The sequence below is a fragment of the Triticum aestivum genome, chromosome 7D (genome assembly GCF_018294505.1).
Source record: "Triticum aestivum cultivar Chinese Spring chromosome 7D, IWGSC CS RefSeq v2.1, whole genome shotgun sequence".
Taxonomy (NCBI): Eukaryota; Viridiplantae; Streptophyta; class Magnoliopsida; order Poales; family Poaceae; genus Triticum; species Triticum aestivum.
Genome location: NC_057814.1, coordinates 56,174,062 through 56,181,461, shown reverse-complemented (window position 1 = coordinate 56,181,461; position 7,400 = coordinate 56,174,062).

Sequence of the window (7,400 nt, the reverse complement as noted above, 5' to 3'; positions counted from 1 at the left end):
TTCTCCTCCCTCCTCTCCGGTGAGCTCCTCCTCCCTCCTCTCCTCCCATCCCCTCATGGTTTCTCCTTCCTCCTCTCCGATGCTCCGGTGAACTCCTCTCCGGCGACCTCCTCCTCCTCTCCGGCGATGTAGGCGAGTGCCTCTCCGGTGACCTCCTCCTCCTCCTCTCCGGCGAACTCCTCTCCGGCAAAAGAACACGGACAAAGAACGTACAAGATCCAAAAACATGAACAAAATTTGAAATAATATCGTGCAAAAAAATGAGCAAAAAAAAGAGCAAAAAATGGGCAAAAAAATCACGATCCAGATCCAAATTTAAAATTCAAAAATAGCAATGGCGTACGATGGGGGTTAGACGGTGCGCCACTACTATTTTCCCGCCTTCAAAATTCAAAAATACTAATGGCGCACCGTGGCCTATACTAATGGCGCACCAGTGGCCTATACTAATGGCGCACCGTGGCCTATACTAATGGCACACCAGTGGTGCGCCATTAGTATACCAGATACTAATGGCGCACCACTGGTGCGCCATTAGTAAAAAATACTAGTGGCGTGATGCTAGTGGCGCACCAGTAGTGCGCCATTAGTAGGCAAAACTGGTGCGCCACTAGTAGGCCTTTTCCTAGTAGTGCATGGTCGAATTGAACACAAGTTAAAAATTTAAAACTTTGAGAATGAAAGCGACTTAGCTGGTTAATGTGTTCGGTAGTGATGACGCGGTCCAAGCTTGATGCGGGACAAGGTTCCATTCCCCAAGCTGGTCCCGAGGTGGCGGAGCGAAGAGCTCGGCACTCCGAAGTGGTGACATAGCACGACCAATGCAGGCTGGCAGAGTGATGCCGAAGCCCCCGGCGTGGGTTAATGAAGTGTTGACGAAGCCCCCCGTCCCGCCGAGGTGACGTCGTATGTCAGTACACCGAGGTGACAACACTGCCTGACCCGAATCATTTTCCTGTGCACAAAAAATAGTGCAAAGCGGAGATAATAGTAATTATAATAAATTAAAGAAATTGTTGCATAATAAATAATTTACGCAAAGTGAGTAATAAAAGAAATATGGCCTATGCGCCGAACACTCGACGAGGCAGAGCTCTCTCGGCGATGTCGAAGTCCCCGAGGCAACCGAACACGTCACTATGTCAACTCGACCAACAAGGTGATCATGCGAGCCGATTTACGTCGATTGGTACGACGGCGTCGGCTTGCCGAAGAGACCACGTGACGCAGTCGAAGTCTATTACCCGCACATGTAAAATAGTGCAGGCCAACAATAATAATATAAATATATAAAAATCCTCGCGTAATTAATTTACGCAAGATAATTTATTTAAAAATATGTGGCCTGGCGCCGAAGTCAATGTCGATGCGGGGCGTTGGCATGATACGGTAAAGGCGTGGCAAAGCCTGAATTCACAGGTCGGTCCGAGTTCCCGATGCGGCGTTCGCCGAACTATGAACGGAAACTGAGCGAACCGCCACGCGACCGTCGTGAATGCGGCCACCATTTGATGGACCTGTGTACAGATGATGGAACAAACCAGAGTAATAATTTCTCGGAAAAATATACCCAAGGAAGAAAAAATTACTAGGATTAATAGCACCTGGTTTATCTGTTGTAGAAATCTGAAAAAGGGTTATTCCCAACATTGGGACTTGATCCACACACCCATTGCCTGGTGAGCGATGAAGCGGCGGTATGAAGATGCTGGCAAAGGTTGGCTTGCCGAGGCAAAGCCCCCGGCCCAGCTAATGTGACGAAGCTGGTCGGCGGGTGACGCCGAAGTCTCCGGAGTAGGTTGATGAAGAGATGGTGAAGCCCCCGGTCTAGCCGAGGTGACGGAGCATGTCGGTAAGGAGACATTGCAGCTGCCATGTCAACCAAGGTGCTGAAGCAGTTCGGCGTGATGGACATCGGCTTGAAGAAGCAACAGTGCGGCCGTGCCGACACAGGTCGTAACTTGTGACGCGGTCAATGTCGGCTTGATGAAGTGACCATGCGGCGATGCCGGTGTGCCCGCTCCGTGTGATCCATGGGGCGGCGATGTTGGTGATGATTTATCTTTTGCGATTCCGAACTCTTTGTTCGGCTGACCGAGATGATGATTCGAAGAAGTTGAGCTCGGCTCAATAAAGCGACGACGTGTCTAGTGCAGGTCGGCAGCCGTGGAGCAATATTGCCGGACTGGTTTGACACCAGCGTGATGGTGTAGATTACCTCAGAGAAGGTTTAAAATTTTATGGGCACGTGTTTAAAAACAACGCACAATACCCTAGAAAAAACTTCCTTCAAAAAGGTTGTCCAATGTCCCATTCATGAAGAAACAGGAACTCGGGTCGGATTCGTATTCGTGCAGAAAACAGATCCGAAAATTGGTCCACTCATCGAAAGGTTCCTGGAGTTTGAACCGTAGGATCGAGCTGAAATTTTGAGGGGTGGTAGATATGGGAATTCCACAGCAGATGAACGGTAGGATCTTCCAAAGGACCTTCGAGCTGGGCTCTGGAGACCACGGCCTAAACTCATCCGGATTCCCGTCCTGATTTGACAGGGCTCCGGTATATCGTAGATTGCCAGAGATTCCTCCATCGGAACTCGATGAAATTTTGCATGGTTGTTGTATACTTAATTCCGCACAACTCCACCAAAGGAATCGTCAAAGCGATGCTCGAGGAGGTGGTGGCAGCAGATACAAGTTTGCTGTCCAGAAAAACAGCGTGGCCACACGAGGGCAATGTTGACGTGGAGCCCCCGGGCTCCATGGATGATTCCTCCATGATCTTGAGAGAGATCGGAGTTGATGTTGACGTCCGAACACGACGATTTGACGCGGAGTGCAGTCCTTGGTCGAACCAAGGTGACCAGCCGAGCCGGTGACGAAGATGCTGACGTCGCAGTTAATATGTAGACGAGCCATTGATCCTTTGCCGATCACACAACGGAACTCTCAATGAAAGCACCATTGTCGGTGTCAAAATCGGCAGATCTCGGGTAGGGGGTTCCAAGCTGTGTTTCATGGATCGATGGGTAACAGGAGACAGGGGACACGATGCTTACACAGGTTCGGGCCCTCTTAATGGAGGTAATACGCTACTTCCTGCTTGATTGATTTTGATGAATATAGAGATTACAAGAGTTGATCTACCTCGAGATCATATGTTGTGGTCTAAAACCTAAGGGTATGATGAGTAATATCATAATGATCTAGCCTCTCCATAGACTAGCCTGGCCTCGGCTTATATAATGTACCAGAGGCCTAGGATAACAAGAGTCCTAGTCGAATACGCTGGTGGAGAGGAGTCCTTGTCTTGATCACCAAGTCTTGTGGAATCTTCCTCATGCATGTCATCGGCTGTCCGAACTGGCCCATGAGTAAATGGCCATGGGGGTCATCGGCCCAATCCAACTGATCGGGAGACGACGTGGTGAGTACCCCCTAGTCCAAGACACCGTCAGCGACGACGATGAGATGGTTGAGCATGGGATTTTCCCTTCGACCACGGCGACGTATGATGACTTGAGTGACGTTTGCCACCATATTGAGAGTGAGAGTGACTTCACCACTAGCCCCATATATGATGAGTTGCCACAATTCCCATGTGAGGAGAGCCACAACCCCCACCACTTGAGTGAGATGAGTGACTCCACCACATGTGACTTTGAGTGCACCTATTTTTAGGGAGTGAGTGAACGGTACATAGAGAGAGTGTGATAGTTGATAAGGCATGTGAGGCCACTATGATTTCTAACGACTTAAACTCTACCTCTATTGTGTCTTCTCATTTGGTGCTAGGTCCCATATATGATGACACGCCGATTCGCGACGACTTCGTCCTTCCTTTGGACAAGACGATGGCCATGGTGGAATATGATGCACCCCCCACATGGTTCCATCACGATGAAGATGACCACCATTTGGTATTTACCACCTCACCTACACCACTTGAGTGGAATGAACAAGGTAACATAGGTGAAGGTGATGCTCTAATCCCACTAGTGGACATTCTTGACATTGATTGCTTGCATGATGTTGATCAACCTATTTCCATGCTTCATGCTAGTGCGACTTCCTCATGTGATGATTTCTTGCCCATTTACGATGAGTATGATGATTCTCATGTGGAGTCTATTATTTGTGATGCCATGTTACATAGGATTTCTTGTGACAATTCTTGAGCTCACATCATGTTCGACAATCCGCTTGACTTCTCATATGCTATGCATGAGATAAACCATATGTCATATTTGCAATCTCATCATAGTGACTATGCATATGCCATTAAAATTAACCCAATTTGCACTTATGGCATAGATGACAAGCCCATGGTTATTGGCATTTGTTTTTCTTGTGATGATATTGATATGCTCCCTTTGCATCATTTATCTCATATGCTATGCCATGACCACTTAGCTTCAGATATGCATTGTTTTGGGTGTTGCCCATATTCTCCATATGATGTTTCAAATATTACTCATGAGGAGACCCCCATAGTTTCATCATACATGTTAGGAGATTTTGATTCATCCTATCCATTGCATGATCCTCATTATTATGTGCACAATATGCTCCCCATGAATAAACATGCTATTGATGTGCCATATAATTGCATTCTCAATTTGTGTTCCCATCGTGTTATACACAATAACAATTCTTTCATGATGGATGACATGTTCTTATACCATGCTTCAAATTTCTTTGAGAGATTCTTATCTTGTGCTAACTCACACGTGCACATACACATCATGATGGATGATGTGTACATTTACCACACACACAATTTCTTTCTTTTGTGTATTTTTTGTGTAGGTACCCATGCTTACTTGTCAACCTCACAATCCCATGAGTTGACAAAACGAGCTCTCGAGAGCAACGATGACTTGGGATCTCATGGATTGTCCCTACCACTATTCCCTTCGCGCATTGATTCTACATGGCCCTCACATGGTTATGGGTTCTTGTCCATTACATATTATATGCCCATCTTGCCATGTTCACCTGCATGATATGCCCATTCCTATGCCTTTGCCATGCATTTGTGACCCATACTTTGCATTACACATGATGATTGATTCTCATACTTGTATGTGTATTTGCAAGCTTGGTGGAGATATTGCTTGTTATTGCCATGTTCCACTTATGACCCATTCCTATGATGATACTATGATCTTGCTTTGTGTTCGTGCTTGCGATATGTCATGTGCATTACCTATGCCTATTATTTGCTCACATGACATGATTGCCATGATTTCCTCTAGTGTGTTGCATCTTCGCTCCACTAGTTTGCCCGACTTGATTACTATGCTTGCTTATGTTGCATCACCAATTATTCATACTTACTCATGTCATGTGGTTGATGACAACCATCTACATGCTTTGCACATGATTGCTATTGCTTCTTGTCATATATCTCCATGTGTTGCCTCTCTCATGCAAGATGATTTGCCATGTATTGAGTGCGATTATGCCTTTAGTCTTGATAATGAGTTTGCCCCCATAGCATTCTCACATATATTTGGAGATTTTGACATATTTCTTGTGAAGCATGCTTGTCTTACCTCTTTGCACCATATACCTAGTGCCATGAATATAGCCATTGTTGCATCATATTATTCATGCACTTGTGCTTCTAATGGTTATGTTCAAGAGAAGAGAACCATCATGATGGATGATGTGTTTATCTACCATGTGCATACGTTCTTTGTTTTGTTGTGTGCATGTGTAGGATACTTGGACTTTGTGTCGACTTCCACTTCTCGTGAGTTAACCATTCGAGCTCTTGAGAGCGTGCCTCATACATTCTACCACGACTTGCTTCTACATCGCACTTGCTTGTGCTTTGGCTTTGTGAAGGATGCACAAGGACACGCCTTCAAGGTGACATCTTTCTTGAGCATGGATATGACGGATCATACTACTTGTGTTGCTTGCACCATGAGACTTATTGTTCATCTTGGACTATTTGATTGCACACATGTTAGAGATCATGCTTTGACTTGTCATTTTCCCCGTTCCATGCATCATGATATATATGCCTTGTGTGTTGCATCCGACTTGTGGATTACTTGCTCCTATCATATGATTGGTTGCAACAATGTCATTTCTTTACATATGCCATGTCCCATTGCTTGTCACATGATTGACTTGATTGCCTCACACATGATGAACAATTGCTCTTTCTATTGTGTTGAGTGCCACACTATATTCACTACACCATATGCACGTTATGCTTGGATTGTCTTGCACTTGACCCATGTGCTTAGACATCTCATCTTCTTTGGTATTGTGAATGATTCATATGCCTACCATAGACCTTTCATTGAGCAATTTTTGAATGCTTGCTATGATCTCGAGGCCGATGCTTATTCTCTTCTCACACATATTTGCATCACTACCTCACAATTGCATACTTGTCCCTATGATACCGTTGCTTGAGCTCGATTGATATACTTACATGCCATGTCACAATCCTTTGTCACACCATATGCTTTGCATGATGATGACACTTATTTGGTGAATCACCTCTTGAATGCTTGGTTTTGCACCAACGCCAACCACATTTGTTTTTCCAAGTGTTTGTTGTCCTTACTCCTTTTGAAGGAATCACAAGACGGTGCGACATTGGAGAGTGCCCATTTCGAGCTTCAAGATGACAAGTACTTGGTGAACGTCCACTTCTACACGGCGAAGCCATCTCTTTCCCATGGTGATTTGGTTTTTGATCCGAGGTTGGATCTTTCCCAAGGGGGGCGGAGATGATGCGGAGCATCCTATGGACATCACCATGTCAAGAGTCCGTTCGGCGAGTGACACGTGCGGTATCTACTTCACACACACAAAGGTGAATCATCTCCTTTACACATGCTCACTTGATCCCTTCGAGGATGGTATACTACTTGACACTTCTCCCGTGTGTATGCATAGGTATTGCCGGAGCTTCACGGATGTTGAAGAGTGCAAGCGCCAAGGAACAACTACACGATCCGTGAGGGAAGCATGGAAGCAACGACGGAAGAAGACGGAGCTGCTGACGCTACAGCGGCCAGACATCCGGCACCTGTGCAGCCTCCAAGGAGCTACACCAATAGACGACCGAAGCATCAGCGCCCGGACATCCGGCACCTTGGCAACCCCCGGACATCCGACATCATCCCCGGAAATCCGGTAGCAGCGTGTCCAGAGAGCAACCGAACTGCCACATCAGCCCGGACATCCGGCCGAGACCGCGGACATCCGGCTCGTCCCGAAGCCCCGGAACTCCGGCCCCCCAGCCCGGACGTCCGGCACTTCCACGTGCCTAACCGGTCCAGAGGCCCATGTATCCCCTCCTCACTTACCCCTTCGTGGCCCTAGACTATATATACTCCTCCACCTCCTTCTAGTGAGGGTTAGCAAAGTGAT